General features: G+C 40.0%; 1 protein-coding gene across 2 annotated transcripts in view; it reads left to right on the top strand.

Annotated features, from left to right (window-relative positions):
* Window positions 1-21,592, top strand: part of LOC145442920 (uncharacterized) — a 263,740-nt gene that overhangs the window by 120,448 nt on the left and 121,700 nt on the right. The window lies entirely within an intron of this gene.

Raw genomic sequence — 21,592 nt, 5'->3', positions numbered from 1 at the left:
GATGAAATATTTCATAAAGACGACAATGCCGTGTGAACAGAACCGCGCAACCCGGTATCTAACTTATACTCAGCGATATTTTCGGTAAAACATATGTGTCATTCCATATCTACTGTGCGCGAAGCGCAATGAAAATTCTGGGTATTTCATGACTTTCATGAAAATTAAATGTTGGTACTACGTGAAAAAAGCCCCGAAATTCCTTAGGCGATCTTTCTTATTGGGGGATTAAACTACTTTTACATGACAAACTAAAAATAGCGAAAAGTTAGTAGTTTACAAATTATTACGAAGTAGAAGTAGAAGTAGTGAAAAAAAAGATCTACTTGAGTAAGTACCAGAAATAGAGAAAAACTACTTGAGCACTTCGAAAAAGTAGAAGTACTTCGTTGCTCACCACCTGTGATGATAATAATTAGGCAACTTTCAGCGCCCTGTTTACAGTTAAATCTTTTGTATTCCGATCAACACATATGCAGGGTAGACGCCAGTATACAACTATAACAAAGAGACCATATAAATAATCCAATTTATGGGATATATGCATTTTGAGGTAACATTTTTGAATTATTTGACTTGGGTGAGTGATCTGCATATTTGAATACAACCCGCGACGTCAGTTGAGCTTGACAACTCTGAGCTACATGCTACATTCTGTTATTATCACTTCAGCAATAGAGGATCGAATACGAAGCCTCGAGAAGTTGAAAGAAATTGTTATCGTACAAAACACTTAGCATATAGATATCCGTGAGAATATAAACGCATAAACCATATTCGTTCCAATCATGCAAAAGGGTTGGCAAAGGTGAGCGCCGTTCAATGTAAGTATACAGAGCCGTCTAATAAGAGCGAGACGTCACTATTATTAGATTAATATTATACTGCCACTGATAAGAGCCTACGACAACGTAAGCTGTCATCATTTCGTTTGCAGTCAGTTTATTTGTGATGTAACAATGGAGGATCAGTGAATCACTGGTTGCTCTCGCAAGTGATAGTGACGTATCATGGAAATTCCGAACGTACACAAGATACCGCTTACTTGGCTTAAAATTGACTCGTAAATATTGCTCTGAGTCACGAGTCAATACACAATTTTGAAGCGACGAGTCAAGTCAAGTCATCTTTGCAAAGTAACTTGAGTCAAGTCAAGTGATACGAAAAAGTTGACTCGAGTCACCCCAACAATGCTCCAAGCTATACCCTTCTTGCCGCCCTAATTGACTTCTGAATATGTCACAAAACTATAATAGACAATTATTGTTTGTTTCTGTGAATAGGTATAGTCAATTTCTGTATATAAATGCTAAAATATGGGATATCAGATATGTCTAAAGTCAACCAAGGCCGCTTCCTATAACAGCGAAAGAGAATTCTTGCAGACTAGCGTTAAACGCATGCATGAATACCAGTCAGATATATCAATGATGTATCTTGAGTTTTGCTGGTCACAAACCTTTATAGATCGTCTCTGTAAAGAGTAAATGTCGACACAATTTTATTGTCAGCAAAGGAACGGCTCATAGTCAAGTATAAATCGCAATATTACCCATATTTCTCAGCGTATAATCCCAATCAAACTTGTGCATTAAGTGCTGGAATGTAGAGCTATCGCGTAGCGACATAATGATATGCATTTTCAGTTTATTTTAATGTATATATCACTCGCCAATCTGCGTTTATCAATGCTAAAGTACCCGATGCAGAATCCATAAAAGTGCATGTGCATTAAAGTTGTTCAAAAATATTCTTTTCTTTCTAAATTTCACTCGCTTAGTGATAAAATTGTTAAGTTGCATAAAAATCGCTACACACCAAATTTCAGTCAATTCCGGCCAGTAAAGGCCGTGCAATCTTGAATGGAAATTTCAACCATTTTTGAATTTTTAGTATTTACGGTGGCAAATTTCGACACTTCGGTATGACCAAACACATCTTGTTCCAGGCATGTCTGAAGTGAGAATTATGCTTTTTTCTCACGCGTTTACATCTTGATTAAGGCCTGTGATCGAGTTTGGATGATGAAATTGCTTATATATGAAAAATGAATAGGACACCGATAAGTTGGAACTACACTAAAAGAGCCCTATGAAAACGATAGTGATATACATCACATATGAATGCTTTCAGCACTAAAATTCGGAACCATAAAGAGAAAATAAATTGCTAAACACGTGAAATACAGTAAAATATATTTCCTCGACGTTAGGCGAAATCTTTTGTCACACCAGTGTGAATTTCACGTAATCAGAGCAAATGAGCTTGTGGATCTTGTCTTCACAGCGCATTATGACATGCGTTTGTTTTTTCCGATATCCTCTGGTAGAATGTCTATAATCGTCTGGCAAGCGAACTACTACTCACCTACGATGACGCGGATCCGCTAAAATCAGAAAATAATGTCTCAGCATTCATATTTCGCCTTGTAGAGGTATATAGGAGTCGTGAAAAGCAAATATCATAACGCATTGCGAAAAAAACTGTCACAACGTCGTCAAATCTACATCGGCACGACAAGAGATACTTTCGGATATCGATAATAACCGGGTAAATATATTTTGCTGCATTTTTCCTGAGCGTCAGCTCATTTTTTCTTCATGGTGCCCGGTTTCAGCCTTAATAGTATTTTATTTGCCAATATACATACCAATCGTTTTAACGAGACTATTGCAATTTCGTTTACTCATTTCCAGCAAATCCGTGTTATATTAATTTTACATTAATTACCAATTTCATCGTCACAACTCTATCACAGCCCAGTATCAAGGTGTAAACCCATGAAAAAGCATCACTTTCCCTTCAGGCATGCCTGGAACACGGTATTTGGTCATATCGAAGTGTCCTGATTTGCCACCGTAAATACTATAAATTCAAAAATCCTCGAAATTTCAATTTAAGATTGCACGGCCTTTACTGGTCGAAATTGACCCAAATTTAGTGTGTAGTGCTTTTTTAGGCAACCTGACGATTTATCACTAAGGGAGTGAAATTTGGAAAAAAAGAGTTACTTTTTAACAACCCTAATGTGCATGCTCTTGAATTAGCTGAAGGGTGAGATCCAGAGTCTAGCTACCTCTAAATTTCCGTTATACGTAGCCTACTCGAGTGTTTTCATGTGGCCCCATAAGCAAGGTTGTAACCAAGTCGCAAAGTTCCGAGTCACAAGTCAATCTCACTTTTATAGTTTTGACTCGACTTCACTCGAGTCATTTTCAGTTCACCGCTGAGTCAAGTCCGATTCCAAGTTAGTCAGTAGAGAAACTTGACCCGAGTCATATTATTGAGACTCTCGAGTCCGAGTCCAAGTCATTGCGTTCACTTTTCAGTTTTGAGTTCAATCCGGTTCAATCCGCTTTTTTCAACTCCGCTCGCGTGATATAGAATGGCTCGCATTCATTATATCGTAATTTTACTCAGTTTCTGGCCCTATTTTCAAGTATCAGGACTGACAGACGAAATAACAACAATGTGGTTACTTTACTAATCTTCGAAGTTACACTAAAATGTTTGTCTCGGCCGTCCTAGTCTCTAGTCTTATGACTTGTCATGCACAATGACTTGAGTACAAGTCGAGTCAATACAAAAATTGACTCGAGTCCAGTCGAGTCATATCACGCATTTGAAAAAATGACTCGAGTCAAGTTGAGTCACTAAAAATTTGTGATTCGAGTCATTACAACCTTGTCCATACGTACTCTGAAGTTTGAAATGCGGCTCCGAAATCCAGAGGTTGGGAACCACTGATGAAAACAAACCTCAAACATTCTTTATCAGATTAGACAGAAATTGTCGACTAGTAGGGGAGATGTGGTACCGATGGATCAAAAATTACAAAATGATCTCTGGCCCTCAAATCTTCAGCCGAGAATAGCAGATCTTTTGCTGTCTCAACACTTCGATACAAGCTCTACCTATCGCGGACATTTACATGAATATCCGGCACACGACCTTGGGACCTATGAGACATATACCTGGAAAATCTTTCACGGTAATTATATTTGTTGGATTGGGTTATAACACTGTGTGATTAAGTCCAGTCACGTACAGTTTATGAATCATCTAATATTCCGTATTTGAATGCTGGAGTTTAGTGACCTACGCAAGGGGTTATAAACTCAACGATGATAGCCGGCCGTTCAAGCCTTTCAATAGCTTGCGGGCCGAACCAGACGAATGATTCCAAAGTAATCCCTTCAAATTCAGACCTTTGCTTTTCACCGGAATGTTTCATTATCAAGTCTAAAAATATTAGTCATATGCAGTACATTATTGGGATCATAGTAGGCTTACCATACGTCATCTTTTAAGAGGATTTGTCCTCTTTTTTGACTTTTTTGAAAGTGTCCTCGGAGGACGCCCTTTTGTCCTCTTTTTTGAGATTTTGTCCTCTTTTTTGAAAATTTAGGTCAGATTTAGAGGAAATTGCGAGTGATATGCCGCAAGTTAGCCCAGAAGTTAAGCTCCGGCGGGTATTTCTGAGTGAAAAACGGTGCTTTTAGCTCTGAGCGAAAAGATGACCTTTTTTTTTTTAGTCACCCACATGAGAATGTGGAGAGAAAAAAGGTCTTTCGAGAATTCTTCTCCGGTTTTGCATGTCTGAAATTTCTGAAAAAGTGTCCTCTTTTTACATTTCCAAAATATGGTAAGCCTAGATCAGTGGCTCCCATCCTTTTCCCCCCCACGTACCATTTTGAGGTTTTATGCAGTGCTCGCGTACCACCTATATAAGTTACGCGCGTTTCCACCATTTATGACGTCATATTCACGTATTTGACCTATGCGAGGTATATTAAAAAATTCTGTTAAACTAGGCCAGGGATGTCAAACATACGGCCCGCCAGACGATTTTATCCCGCCCGCATAGCAATTCTGAGCACATTGAAAAAATATTGTATTATCCATCACATCCACAGTAATAAACCAAATTACAAAGTCCGCGTTGACAGTTAAACATCTTCTATTTATCACAACGCATACGTAGGAATAACGCCAGATTATGACTAAAGCAGGGGTGACCAACCTTTTTGCCATTCACATTTCGACTACTCGTGTAGCCTACGGCCATATTTCAGGGCATTGTCGTAATGAACGAGCTGGACGCCAAATACCCAGGTTAAAGTGTCTATACGTCCATTTCTGGTAAACCCCGGACTAATCTATTTAATGGTAGGCTTACTATGCGCACCAAAATTGCGAGTGGTCACTGGTCATGTTAAGGAAGGAAGTGCTCATAGTCGCGCTCTATCTTTCAAGAAATCGGGAGTCAATTCGTAAATTCAAATTGCATGTCGACGACCGCCAACACATGCTAATTGAATTGCGTGTCTACGGCCGCACAAATTCCCTCTTACGGCCGCAGGTTGGCCACCCCTGGACTAAAGCAAAGGGAACACTGAAATATGTCTACTTGTATCGCTGGTAATGCCATTGTATTCAACCGGACAAACATCGTATTTTCGCCAATTTCATTGCTCGCAAATAATGGTGTTGCGACTCGCTAGAGAATGAAACCCCTACGATCCGTGTATTATCCATATACACTCTAAATTTCATTGGCGTTTATGAGACGGAAAACAAAACGCCAAAAGTGAGTCGATTTTTACCGCCTGATTGCGTTTCGTATTGCGTGTCACGCTTTTTCGCGTTTTAGGTAGCGCTGTCGTGTTTAATATTGTCACAGAGCTCGAAATGAAAACAACTAACCTTGCCGTGTTCAACAATGACGCAGAACTTGAAATGAGAACGAATTTTATTGCAAAAAGCACCAACTCATTTGAAACATAGGTGCAACGTGCCATGACATTAAAAACGGTACGCGGACACATGATGAGCAAGCGACATAATATATAGGATACGACCCTTCAGCATGAGGAAGTCAAACACTTGAGGATGTAGGTTTAAGCTTGTGTTTGGTAAGTGTTAGATTTAGGATGATTTTCGAATCATAAAGACACCTGCTCAAGCGCTGCTTGCTAGGCTGTCATTCTACAATGCATCCTATACTCGAGTGTCAAGCAACATTGCCATTCTTACAAACCCTACAGCCAGAGTGGGACAACTAGAAAATTTTCAACTTTTTGGGATTAGTTTCAAATTATGCATACACAGCTTTTTCCATTATTAGACAACAATTAAAATTAGAACTAGTTCTTTTTCGAATTATAGCTAGTATTTCCGAATGGGACTACCGAATAGGACTAGAATTATAATTATATCTACCACTGTTTTTCCAAATGTTAGATTTGAATTAGCATGATTTATAAAGAGTTTTATTTCTTCAAATTAGAATATAATTACTTAATTAGTGTAAAACTTTGATACTCAGTCAAGATCAGTACACATCAAGTCAGATTTTATTCTCAGAAGCATTAGAATAAAAAATGTCTGTCTCAGAAAGCTGGTTTCGAACTATACAGTTGTTGCGGTAAACTAGAAATTTGTTTAAATATAATTATAATTAGAGCTGAGAAACATTTCAAAAATTGGAATAAAATTGAAATTGGAGCAGAGAAAGATTTCACTCTGTTTAGTCTAATTTCTAGAATTATCTAGTTGTCCAAGTCTGTATATACCATTGGATGTTCTGAATTCTCAAAAACAGGCCTCGCGGTATTTTTTTTCAAATTCGACGTACTTTGCCGATTTGAAAAAGTCGTTTTTTTCGTCTCCGATTAGTGTCTTTTGAATAAATCCGAGGATCATAAATGATTTTGGATATTTAAGGTCCCAGGCATAGTAACAGGACATCAGGTCAATGACCATGCCTGGGATTCCTTGATCTTTTGTGCAGGGTATAGTGATATCATCCACCAACACCCATCCCTGATGAACTCCCGACTCATGGATGGCGATAAGTAGGTGCGGCGGGTCCAGTTTTAGGCATTCAACTTTAACATCATGTGCCTGAAACAATAAGAATGTATAAGTCATTCAATAATGCGGTTATTATTATTTGTAGTCAAAATATCAAATCATGACCACCATTTCCAAACTAGATGGCTGAGGGACTGGCTAGCAAGAATAGAATTGGAGATCTGACTTATTTACACACAGTTAAAACTAATTGATGGCACGCTAAGAGTAACATCAGTAACGAAATACTTTCACTTTTTTCCGTATACGCAAGAAGGTTCTGCCTTGGGCGTTAGTCACAAAGATGCACCTTGCAATTGAAAAGGTGGGTGAAAGTTACGGCATTTCCTCCACTCTACTGCTGTAGCATGGCTGACTACTTGGACCACCTCTGGACAGCCCTTTCACCCACAATAATCGGCAAGATATGATGGCTCAAAATTTTTAACCTATAATTACCTGCTGGACGGCAATAGCGAGCAACTTTGATGTTGATTTCAAGCGCTTATCCGTCAATTCTTTTTGGAGGAATAGGAGACCTTTCACCTCTTTACTTTCATCTTCTTCCTGGAAAATATCATTTTAACAATGTTATGATTAGGTCACGTGCATATCTCCATGTATCTTAATGGATAACTTTGTAAATACAATTGTAATAAGTTGAAATATAAGCTACGGTTTTCTTGACTTGATCTAAATCAAAGGATCACAAACTTTTGAGGTCAGCAATTCCCAACTGCAACTCTCAGAGCCGAATATAGCTGGGTTTAAATCAGGCTAGTTTGACACAGGGTTGTAATGACTCGAGTCCAATTCAAGTTACGATTTTCTGATGACTCGACTCATTTTCTCAAAATAGGGAAATGACTCGACTTGAGTCAATCTGTGTATTGATTCGACTTGGACTCGAGTCATTGTGCATGACTCGAACCAGGTCACATGACTCGAGACTTAACCGGCCAAGACTTCATTGTAATTCCGAAGCATAGTAAAGTAACTACACTATTTGGGTTTTGTCTATTGGAACTGGTACTTGAAAATGCAACTAGAAACTAAAAGTGGGGAAATTTAATAATAATAAATGCGAACCATAATAATAATAAATGCGAACCATTCGATATCAACACAGGTACAAAAATTGGCTTCAACAAGACTTCAACTGGAAACTCAGCAGTCAAAACAATGACTTGGACTCGGACTAGAGTCATAATACCATGACTCAGACTTGACTCGATGGTGAATTGAAAATGACTCGACTTGACTTGGTTACAACCCTGATTTGACATGTATACCAGTTGTACTTTTCTGCCTACTTCTTTCAAAATCATCCCTTAGGGCAGTGGTTCCCAACGTGGGCGATATCGCCCCCCAGGGGGCGATTTGGCGATCTAGGGGGGCGAAAATGACGAAGGGGGCGACAGGGGGGCGAAAATGGACAAAGGGGGCGACGGGGGGCGAAAATAGCGAAGGGGGCGATAGGGGGGCGATGACGCGTAAAAACGGCTGACCTTGATTTTTTTTTTTTTTTTTTTTAGTCATCCACCTAGCAATGCGGAGCGAAAAAACGTTATTTTCAGCTGTGAGCGGTGAAAAATGACCTTTTTTTTTTTTTTAGTCAACCCGCCGGTGATTACAGTCTGTATGCCCAATTATCGGTGCACAAAATTTGGGGGGCGATGATCGGTGTGGACCTTGAGAAGGGGGCGATGGGTCGAAAAAGGTTGGGAACCACTGCCTTAGGGGGTTCCACGTTGATTCCCGCATTGCATAATTTTCTTGCTGTGTGCCGGAAAAAAAATGTAATTTTGGGCGGTTTCGTCAAACCGTCAAATGGCGAAGTAACAAATTTGACAGCTGTGCAGGAACTAGGTTATACAACGGAGCCTTTTGAGTATCTCATACCTTAATAATTCAAAAAAAATTAAAATGCAACTTTTGTCAAAATTAAATGCAACTTTCTCGTGATTTTAGTGCAACAAAAACTTGCCCTAGTTATCACTTACTCACTGAAGATGAGAGTAAATTGAGCACACTGTTTCCAAGAGTTAACATACTCACTAGTTTCACATTGAAAAGATATGGAAATTTCTTTAGTATTTCTCGAACACTTTGTGTTGTCATTTCTGCCAATATATCGCGACGCGAGCGATGCAATTTTCGAAACAGAACGCTTATCTTCGCCCAGTCCGGAGTATGTTTTGTATACTCTTTCATCAGACTTGCTTCGTTTTCAAACTCTATTTCGTCAACGCCTTGAGGAAATATTACACAAGGGTTACGAAAACAGGGAACTGATTGAGACCATGATAGATGCTACCTTCGATTGTACATAATGGTATCTTGATCGTTTTCTTTTTCCTGTGACGAATGTTTTTTATCTTTTGAGAAAGTTTTTTGGAGAAATGTGTCTGTAATTGAGGAACTCGTTAAATGACTATAGGTTGAGAAACCTGCAATATACACTTAAACAGTGATTACGCCCAATAAATTGCAGGCATTTATACTTTTGACAAAGAAGCCTCGAGAATTCGGAATATTCTCCTTTTGATGTCATATCACCTTGTGATAAGACATGGTATGCACACTCCTCCACAACCGCATTTATACAATGGGCAACTTTTCCATGTTGCAAAGCGGATGCAACATGGGCACTGAATTTGGGTAATGTCATTTTCTTGCTGGTAGTTGCGATTCCGGGTTCACTACTTCCTGAATTTGTTAGAACTTCGTCCGCCTAAAATGTGATAGTACTCAATTTATGCGAGCATTCGATGGAATATAGTTCTGCAAATGTTCACACCGAAACGCCAGTACTTGATGTAGGCAAGATAGGCGAGTCCTCCGTACTAACTTCTCTTTCCATCTGAGTGAGTTCACTTTTCTGTAAAATATATTTCCATGTAACGGTGAATGCAATAATTACTTTAATAAGTTCTACACACATCACTATTTGGAGCAGGAATATGGGATACTGCATTGATCTCGCTGTGTTCGATAGACGTCAACCACTTCTGCAAGACAAAATTAGATGGTAAACATCACTCCCTTTCTACAATGGGAAATTCGTAGCTACGAATATGGAAACAATATACTTACATCTCTCAGGCTCATCAAACGACGCATGACACCCACTTTGAAATTCATCTTAGTAAAATCATCATTCACCAGTAATCCAAAAGCCGAGCTACATACTTCATTTTCTGAAAGAATATACATACTGTTTAGTCCGAAAAGTGTGAAATAATAATCACATCACAAGCTTTAGCAGGACGACCTTCAAAGACACCAAACCTGATCAACGTTCTTGCTAATAATATACTGTGTGTCACCAATTTTGTGACTGATTTGTGGCCATGGATAGGTGAACTCAGAAAATTTGCAGAACTCAACAGCATCACTACTTTCTACGGCAAATGCATTGAATTTGGACTCGAAATGCAATACATTGAAGCGGCGGTATATGCAAAATATACTACCCGATGCTTCTACAAACGTTTTAACGCAAATGAATTCAGGGTAGCTGAAGTCAACAAATTTCATCACTAGGAAATCATTCATATTGTAACAAATGTTGTTGTATATAGCCTGCGTGGATGAAGCAACATTTTCTTCAGAAGAAAGGGTTAAATGGGCACAAAGTTCAGGAAACGTACCAGCACGAACATACGATTCTTTCTTCAATGCATTGACGGGCTTCAAAAAGTCCGATTTTTTTACACCATCGTTATTTATAAGTTGCATGCACATCCAGTTTTGATGGTAACTGCTCAAACTTTTTGGTAAATTTTTGAAGTTAAACCATCTTTTTTGTTTGAAGAAGCCATTTTTAGCTTCGAAACGCATCGCCCAATGAAAACGAAGCGGTCCATATTGCAATAATTGGTCTGGAAAATGTACCATATAGTGCATTTTGGGAGTGAATGAGAGTTCAGGATATAACTGCTGGAATTTTCTGTTATGAATAGCAATTAGACAATTTAAGCTCATCTGCTGTATCAGTAGATGCAATGGCTGATGTACAAAGCTGGACGATCTGAATTAGCAGTACAAGATTGAGCCAATTATCGTCATCGTCGGGCATCACAGGGCCCACTAGAAACGGAAGCGCCTCTAACAGGACACTCATACTTGCAGCAGTTTGAGGGAAATTGACGCCTGGCAAGAGATGCTTTTTCTCAATGATCGGTGGTTTATCCTTTCGTGCAGCGGCACTAAACTCAAAATTTTTCAACTGATGATTGAGTTTGGAAAGTGACAACAGATTTGCATTAATTGCATACAACAGGAATGCCTTGACTTCTGTTTTAGCAATACCTTCAAGCAATATGTGCATCGGATCATGCAAAACCCCTTTCGTTACGTCAAAATATGGTACGTCACATAAAAAAGTTCGCTGATACACCCCATACTCTTGAGAGAGCCTTACACGTTCCTGACTACTTTCACATCTTGACAAACACCGGAGCTGACGCTCATGTTCAATTTTGCATCGGATTGGGCAGTCACTATGTAATAAGTACTGTGGTAAATCTTTTTTCGACAAGCTGCAAGTGCGACAAGGTTTATCTGCACCCCGTACACCTTCTTTAAATCCCGCAAGTTGCTGAGCAGCAGGTGTATCACCAATACAAAACAGTAAATATCCATGCACCATCAGCTTTGCTCCGTTAATAGTAAGGGTGACACCTTCTGCTAAGCTGTTCATCGCCTCCAAGAAGTTTGCTAGTAGGAGATTATACCCAGAAAATATCTTGAGATCATCGGATTTGGCAAGGCACAACAGCTGGATGCTATCTGTTTTGCTTCTACATTCTGGCCGGATGTTTAAAAGCGACCAGTATTATGCCGATATTTTGTGTTTTTTACGGTGTGATCCAATTGGATTAACTATTTCGAACTCATCAAAATACAGGCAGAATAGCAGGCAGTCAGGGTGACTAGCTATGCCAGGATGGCTTTTAAGATAATTGCCATGTAAGCAGTCTGTCATAGTATGAAATTCATAGAACGGACTGCTGGGCTTTGAAATAGTCGATTCAGCAGTGGCATTCAACAGTGCTTCCAGCTGTTGAATAAACGGTACAAAGTAGCCGTATGCAGAAGTCGCCTGGAGCATGTAACTAGCCTGAGTTTTAACATTCTCAAAACGTGTTCCAAATTTGACACTTTCAGGTTCAATAATACCAAAATATTCCTTGTAAAATTGTTTTCTTGTTTCCTTTGATTGCAACGAACGCAATAAATCTGCTGATGAATGAGAGCAATTATCTGAAGAAATGCTGCTCAACAGATTGACATTAGATTACAAGACATCAGACAGTCCTGAATCACTGAGTTTATGAATAGTTTTCAGTCGCAAGAGTAAAGCTGCATGAGCCAAAGTAATGGATTCAATAGGGGATGGATGGACTTCGTCTGTCGACATGGGCTCTATATCCATATAAGAGTCAATTTCGCTAGAAATTCCAGAAGTGCTCATTGGATCCGCCAGTTCAATTCTTCCATGTTGCCTGACAACATGATTCTTTAGCCCCTTGCAGTTTGAAAAATGTAAATGGCAAACTTTACATGATATTACAAAATCGCAATTATTCTTGTGGCGATGCAACAAATGCTTTGTAAGAGAATCCCGGTCAGAACAAAAAAATGGACACAACCAGCAAGCAATCCGTGGTTCATACATGTATGTGTATCCAACTAGTTATATTTAAATATTAGCAAAAAACTGTGTCAATAGAAGTGATAAAAATCAATATTAAAAATTTATCCATGATTTACCTTTTGGTGTAAATGATTCTAACCATGTTAGCTATTGTACTGTTTTGCCGAAAACCTACATCAGTTTTTACAGCACACGACTTCATTTTTGTGTTATAATAGAATAAGTAGAAATATAAAGATTTATATGAGGTGGTGGGAACCTTTAATCACAGGCTGAGAATTCTTGATAGATATAGGCCTATGCTTGGACGCAGAACAAGAAATTTCAGGAATATTTTCGGCATTATCGTTACACTGCTCGTAAAATGTTTACATAAGTATGCGCTATGCCGATTGCTACAAACAGCAGTATGATATGATACAACGTTACCGGTACAACACAAAATTAAAGAACAGCTGTAGGCTGTACCATCTGTATCTAAAGCGTACATTCAACCAAGAAACATTGCTGCACGTTAGCAAATGATCGTCGAGCTGTTTACATGTAAAACAGCGCTATTTGACATAACCTTATCAAGGAGAGCCTACTTTCATAGCTTCCTATGATTTGCGTCGTTGCGTGATCGATATACTCAACACTTACCGTTCAATAAGTCGATGTGTCTCTGCTCGATACCGCTTCTTAGCAGGAAATCGGCCAATTTTAAATCCATGGCGCCCTACCAAAAATAACCCTTGCAGCCAATTTCACTCTTGAAACTGATAATTCTGTGAACGTTCTCTGAATTCCCGCGAATGTCACACCATCGAGCGTGCGATGCCACTCCGTTTGTGACGTAATATTACGAGAAGAGGAAAATGAGGAATGAGCTCGATTTATCTCACCTTTATGTCACTCACGCGAAAACAGATGTCTCTCTCTCGCTATGCCTGTGTTTACTTCACACTCACGCATCTCGAGAGATGGAAAAAAGTCATATTGTGTTTTAATGTAACGCTTGGAATTTAGAGTGTATGCTTGATAATAAAGTATTCCAGCGAGAAGCAATGGCACGAGGCAACATTTTGGATTCCGTTGACTGGTCCGGCCCGCGAGCGATTTCATGACTTCGATCCGGCCCGAGATGCAATTTGAGTTTGACACCCCTGAACTAGGTATTATCACGCAGGTTTGATGGGATGTATGGAATTGTTTTTTCACCACCAGTCACACGAAGAACAACACACATTCAAAAGTCAATTTATTTATTGCGATGGCTGCATTTGTTTATTTTCCACTAGCTTGTCGATGCGTGGTATACGTTTGCTTACAGCGCATCGAAAGTCATGTTTGGGCGCAACAAGTCGGTTTCGTTTCTTTGACTTGATAGTCATCAGGGATGAAAATCCTTGCTCGCATTCCCACGTATAAGGGAAAATTAGCAGCTGATGGGGAATAGCGTGAGGCGACGGCTTCAAAAAACTCAAAATCACCCTCACCTGAACTAGTAACTCCATTCGGTCGAAAAAAGAACAGAATCTACTCGCGTACCACCTGGAAGACCTTCGCGTACCACTAGTGGTACGCGTACCACAGGTTGGGAACCACTGGCCTAGATCAACCTTTTCTCGCAAACAACGTAAATTGCATTGATTGAATCAGGAATAAACCTCCAAAGCAGCTGTGCAATCGGCGTTATAAGTTGGCTTATTTCTATGCTCCCTTCAACTGGATTACGATGCAGCGTTGACTGTATGCATTGTGAGGAGTACATAAGCGAGAATGGTAAACGAATACATTCGAATGCGCCTCATTGTTATTGTATCATCATTCGAGTTTCTCTGAAGGCCGGGGACTATTTGAGTCAGACGATATACGTCAGCACGACGATATTTATTTATTTATTTATACTTTTTGTGTAACTGTTATATTTATATAATACGGCGATTCTCAACCGGGGATAACTTCTTTAAATCAGGGAAGTCACAAATCAGTTTCGCTTCGAAGATTCTAATGATTCAGTAAGCACCTCAACAGAATGGCGACATGAGAATAAACATCCTACTGAGTGCATTAATTTTAATTGCCATATTGCCATTCGCCTACTGTTACAAACATATTACTGTTTAAAGATGTTTTGTTGAGGTTTGTTGAAAATAGTTTGTTCTAGTCCAGGGGTGGGCAAACTACGGCCCGCGGGCCGCATGCGGCCTGCAACACCGTTCTGTGCGGCCCGCGAGAGTCTAAAGAAACTTCATAAAAATATTCATAAAATGTGTACTAAAAATCGAATACAGCGACTTGATTAAACTTTTTCCTAATATATTTCACGATGATAATTCTAAGGCAGTGGTTCTCAAACTGGGGGCGTCCCCCCCTCCCTTTGGAGGCGTGAAAGCATCTGAAGGGGGACGCGAAGCTGAACTCAATTTTTTCGCGCTTTGCGCGATTTTCATCTCATTCTTTATTTCTACTCTGTATTTAGTCTGAATTTCATGCTTCAAATTCCCTCGTCCATAGTCGCAACCTTCGATTCCATTGAACTATCCGTTGGGTTTGCTAGCATCGTGATTATAAGCATTGTCATATGATGATAAGGCGGGGGGAGGGGCGCGAAATCTTTCACCGTCACAAGTGGGCCTGTATTAAAAGGTTTGAAAACCACTGTTATAAGGTAAATACTTCCTATATAATTCAGATCACGAGTGTGATTTCAGATTGGTCACTCATGTTTTAATTATTTCAGTGATGTGCTTAAAAATAACATCGATTCGCTCGTGTCTTTGGTAGATTCGTTTTCTGTATGAGTAGAATTAGGGTATTTATATTTTATCTGCACGTAGGGAGATGTGGTACCGGGTACATACATATTGCCCGAAAATCGACAGTGTGACTTCCAAATACCTCGTTATAGCGATAAAACATCATATGCAATTATTACATAAAGATCTTCTGTATGTAGGCATGTTTCATTTGTTTCATGATTAGTATGCTTGATCATTTTGCTTGATTTGGCTATTGTATCATCGGTCCCCACCCTACGAATTTTGTACATGAATCGAAAAAAATTCCATTCAAGGAAAGTACTGAAAAAATAATAGGTGCCAATATACAGCCTGATACAAGCCCTACACTTCACAACAAAATAATTGCTGGTTTGTTCGCGATGAAGGTTACAAAGAAAATTGTATATGTCGATCTAAATTTAATTTAGACCCTCCAAAACAAAAAACATCTTTGAGAGACCCCATAGCTCGCGCACGTCAATTTTTTTTGTATGTGAGGAAAGATTTTGCCAGCATGCAATTGTAGACAAGTTCAGCGAGCGAGATAGTGTAATGGTTATGCGTCCGGCTTCTCGAGCGGTAGGTCGTGGGTTCGATCCCCGGCCGGGTCATACCAAAGACTCGAAAATTGGTATCCGCAACTATCCTGCTAGGCGCTCAGCAATCACGGATAGCATGGAGGAGAAAAAAAACGGGGGCGCAGACTAGATGACCTCATGGGGCCGTATCGCAACTCCGTCGTCAAAGCATCTCGATGGTGCAGGGGGAAAAGAATATCATATCTCTCTCTCTCTCTCTCACGGAGTGTAATCATGGAATTATCATAGAGAATTTGCAAAGTATTTTCGGTCTCAGTGATCCATCAGTACCACATCTCCCTATAGTAAAAGCGTGTTTAAAGCTAACATGGATATGATGCTGTCAATATTGTGGGTCCTGGGACTGAACCCAAGGTGGAATTAGTAAAGATATGAGCAGATCGCTGCTCATAGATTTCAATTTCAATTCTGTTCTAAGAATCGGGACTACCGACTTTCATCTCTACATAGTTTTGAAAAATTGGTTATTGAGGTCGACCAGCCTATGAAATTTTGCCACCGTTTCTGCTGCGTGTACGATATCATCAAAGCAACGTTTGGTTTGTTTTAAATAAGCATATATATTATCTCCAGGTCCTCGCTATATAATCAAATAACGATATTGTGTTTTGGTTTATAATCCCTATTTTATATAGTGCGGCCCGCGAATGGATTCAGATGTTGAATGCGGCCCGCGAGCTGAAAAGTTTGCCCACCCCTGCCATAGATAGAGTGGCCCGCAGTTTCAATACAATAAATTTCAACCTAAGATGTTATAGTGAAGTGAAAGTTGTAATATATGGAAAAGGTTCACAGTGCAGAACCTACCAAGGTTCGTTTGTGAACGTGAACCTCAAAATTTCCGAGGTTCACACACAGAACGCGAACGTGAACCTCACGTTCACACCATCCCTAGTTGCAAGGAGACTGCGTTGGTTTCTTGAGTCGAATAAACTTTTGAATGTGTCACAGTCACAGGTTCCGAGAAAGTCGGTGTACATTGGATCATATCCTTACGCTCCATGACGATATATACAAGGCCATCAACAATCAACGTTCAACGTTGGCCGTGTTTCTAGATATTGAACGGGCCTATGATATGGTGTAACGCCACGGATTGTTGTCTATACCAGTGGTTCTCTACCGCCGGTCCGCGACGACATTCCTGGCGGTCCGCGAGGAATATTACAATTTTATACTTCAAGATGCGATGTTGAAGGCTTGTCCTTTGATAAAATAAATAAAACATCTAATTATAAAACATCTAATTTTAAACTAATTCAAAACTTCGTGAGGTAACATTAGGGCTAGAAACATGTTCGATTTGACTTAAAGTACAAGACGTTTCATTTGACGACATGCGAGAGACTTATACAGAACAGATACGAGCTCACTCATTGCTAAGCAGCGCAGTTTGATCATTGGTTTTCGATTCATTTATTTTGTGCAGGACCGTAACTGGGGCACCCAAAACGGCCCAATTGGAGAGGGGCCGAGCTTGAAAAGGACCCAAAATTATTTCGCAAATGAATATAAATCATAGCGTTTTATTTGAAACTTTTTCCAACATTTTTCAATTTTTTCTCGCTTTGCACGATTTAGTGTCCCTAAATGTCTTGCTTATTAGGTGCCCTTCTCCGATAAATACGCCTGATTTATAGGCATTTCGGCGTCAGCCATTTCCCCACCACGACGTATCCACACATAATGAAGTTTAGATTAACATATGGGACTCCGAAATCTGGGCCTAAAATTCGACCGCGAGAAAAGCGCTTCAGTCGTGAATGATCGAAAATTGTCGCCATTGTCGCGATAAGCTATGAAAACTCTCTGCTTACGCTGAGTAGAATGGATGTGATCACAAGTATAGGTGAAAACATCCACCCAAGTGTAGGGTCTTGGGCGAAGCCCCTGGAAGTTTGGCTTATCGCGCTGTGGGGGCCCCAAGATCAACGTTTTTGGGGGTGAGCTGACGAAGTGCTTTTTCGGCCCGGATTTGCGGGTGGCCGGTATAGCTGCTGTAATGTGTTTTCTTGCGGCACGTACTGTATTCGCAGTTGCCGGAGTAGCTAGCGTCTGGTGGCAGTGGACAATGAGCAAGGTAGCACGACAAGGTGCTTGGTTCTACTCCGATACGATTCTTCTCTTGATATTGTCGGTCGGTATTGAGTTGGCGTGGCCGTTTAAACCCACGGGCTTTGGCGCGAAAGACTGTAAACGACTCTCAGCGGTAGCACGTTTATCTGGATAAGGCAATTTTACCTGGACTTGGCAGACTCACTAACATAAAATCACATGGATGCCATCATGAATATTATTAAATACGACAAAACCCTCCAAATGTCACTCTCTAGCATCATATAATTGCCAAAAACGGTTGCATACTTTATATTTTGGCTTCATTTCAATTTTGACAGTTCACCGGTCCGCCAGACATTTTTTGAAATTTTACCGGTCCACGAGGCGAAAAAGGTTGAGAACCACTGGTCTAAACTATCGAAATTGGGTATCAAAGGTCATATGTTGGGATGGCTTGAATGTTTCCTCAGTGAGAGAACCTATCAAGTTCGTATTGGAAATACCCTCTCTGATGTAGGGACCCTAGAAAATGGCATACCTCAGGGCAGTGTACTGAGTCCTCTATTATTTGCTGTGATGATAAACGATATTCACCCCATTTTACACGGAAGTATAGGCGTCTACGCCGATGATTGCGCAATGTGGGAGAGCGGTCTATCCATTACTCGCATTACAGCCTCCATTCAAATGTATTTGAGTTCGTTTCAGGAGTCTGCCGAAATCAAAGACCACGTTTGCCGAACATGAAGTGATTTTCACAATAAACATTTTCATGTATCACACAGGTCGAGGTTGCAGTGAAAGAGGACAAATTTGCGACTTTCATCAATGGTGATCACTCTTTCGATTATCATCCCGTCGAAATGAGTATATCAGACAGTCAGTATATACAACAGTTGGTCATTGGTATCGAAGGGAACGTCGAAATACAGTCGCTCGTGGTGCTACGGAAACTATATTAGGATGTGAAAGACTGACTGAGCTCGAAAGAGAATCCAAGTCCTGAGTTACTATACAATCACGCATGAGATATCTATAAAGATTTCAGAAAGCCGTACTTGTTTGTACCTAATGGTTCTATTGAACATTATGACGTTCTACAATCGCTCAAAGGAGCCTGAGATGGTGGCATAAAAAGAATATTTGGTATCACTTCAAAATGCTTTTTTCTTTTATTCGATGCAAAATGTAACTCGTATTCTCAAAACTGTTCGATCTATTAGTAAACATCAATCGGTCAATATGTTGTCTAACAATTCCGGGAATTCGCAGACCGATAGTTATGTCAGTTTAGGAACATATGCCCGTCATAGAATGATAAAACTTTAGAATTGCACTAAAATTTGATATCGTTTGTGTGTGATCCTACTCCGAAAATTAATTTTTTGAAAGAGAGTTGAAGGAACGCTACGTGACACTGACAGAAAGACCCGGGCAACATATGGAGTCGATGCTCTTGGGTATACATCTCGGATGTATGAACAAACAACTTGGAACGTCGTCTCGGCGCTTTCCTATATCCCTTGCCACCAATATCAATTGACGTAAATGAAATAAATACTCATGATTGCGGGACTGGTTCTGCTTAAGTCTACCGACCCCAGAAAGCTCGAACAGTCGCACTCGTGAACAGGACCGATTCATGCACATTATAGTTTTATTTTATTGGTGTATTGAACTTATCGAAGGTAACTGATATAGGTTTGAAAGTTAAATTACGTATAAGAAGCGCCAAAGGATAGATTATCATCCTCCCTCGATGGCGACTATCAGGAAAACAACCTATTATACCCACTCATTTGATTTATAATTTTTTGACTATCCGTAAAATTCCAATTTTACCATTTGCGATTATACGAAGACTCCACCACCTTTGCCCATAATAACGCTGCTCCAGTTGTTGTTGTTGTTGTTGTTGTTGTTCCTACTTTTCTTCTGTTTACCAGTTGATCTCACTCCCTTTCTTTCTCTCCTGCTCCCCCCCCCCCACACACACATTTCAAGGATTGTGGTGAAGACACTGTAAAAAGGTGGAAGTGCTGTCCGTCCGTAATGGTTTGTACTTGACCATTCGAAACATTTTGTGCGTAATCACTAGGACAAGTTGTTGTTGCACGAAAATCGCGAGAAAGATGCATTTAATTTTAATAAAAGTTGCAGTAAAAGTCGCATTTATATTTTTTGTTGAATTATTAGGGTATGAGGTACTCGAAAGGTTCCGTTTTATAACCTAGTTCCTGCAGAGCTGTCAAATGTGCTACTTCCTCATTTGACAGTCTGAGGAAACTGTCAAAAATTACATTTTCCCCGGCACACAGCAAGATAATTACGAAATGCGGGAGTAAATTTCGTAAATAAGGCCAAATAGCATCGCGACTCCCTCCCCCTAAAACAAGTCGAATAACACACCCCAAACCCCCTAGATCTGCAAACTTAACCGAAGACGGAAAAACTCTTGGCGAGTTTTAACAAAATCAATAGCTTAAAAAACGTTAGCCTGTGAAAATGTAATTTTCGGCGGTCTCGCCTGGTCGTTCTTGGAATAGGAAACTATTTCCAATTTAAACGACGGAATTAATAAAGTGATCTATTTACATATTGTTCGGGCACGGTCGTGCTTGGCAGGGGTAGTTGGCTAACCTTCGCCTGAAATCGCACGAAATGGCCCCGTCATTGCAATCTTAGTCCCGCGGTATAAATCCGACAAGAAGAGGGGATGAATATCGTGTCCCGTGAATAAATAACAATCGAACATCGTGATCTTGTGGAGAATGACTTATCCGGATCACGCTAGGACAATGGCAGGAATATACATAAATACGAAAAACGATCGCATATTTAACTCATTTGGGGTCGTTATTGTAGCGCTGCCGAGAGAAGAGTTTCTGCGAGACACATGAGGCTCCCAACAAGCCTTATTTGTAATTTGACGCCTAACTCATGCATAACTGTGATTGAATTATAATTTAAAGCAGTACTCCCAAACCTTTTTCAGTTCCAGACCCACTTTTAATGCAAAGTTTTATTTTGCAACCCACAATTGGGTATGACCAAACGCAAGAGAATGTAATTCGAATCTCAGAGCACAGGAACCCCTCCAAATCGACAAGGAATGTGAAATTCGTCTTTATTACGTAATACAATTACAGCTCAGAGAAACAATAGTCGGTTGAGACACAGATGAATCTGAGTCACTCACTCGTTGGTAACAACCGGACAATCGCATCACAGTGACACGCGCTATCCATTGCAGTTTTGTATGAATCGTGGACTTGCCACAAAATACATCCCCATACTAATGTATAGCTGGTATGTGTTTTCAATCCATACCTACCTCTAGTTGTGGTAATTAGCTACTTACATTGCCTGCGTTGTTGTTGTTGTTGTTTGTGTGGATGTTTTTCGACTGCAATGGTTATTTACACCAGGCCAATTTCCTACACTATTATTGGATATCTGCCGACTTGTAGCACGTCCCACTTATATAGGCTTTTGTAAGACACCACTTACGCGGATCGGATGGCGAGAGGAGACAAGATAGCCACCGTGTTGAGCTGGCTGATGTGAACAGAAACAGGTCGCCCCAATTAGCAAACCGTTTAGGTTTTATATATTTACGAATCTTTTTCCGAGGGAATCTGCCTCCCCATTCA

This window comes from Botryllus schlosseri, chromosome 7, assembly GCF_051294905.1.
Source record: "Botryllus schlosseri isolate E-star chromosome 7, Bs_hap1, whole genome shotgun sequence".
Classification (NCBI taxonomy): domain Eukaryota; kingdom Metazoa; phylum Chordata; class Ascidiacea; order Stolidobranchia; family Styelidae; genus Botryllus; species Botryllus schlosseri.
Note: the sequence above shows the minus strand (reverse complement) of the source record. Positions and strands in the feature narration are given on the sequence as shown.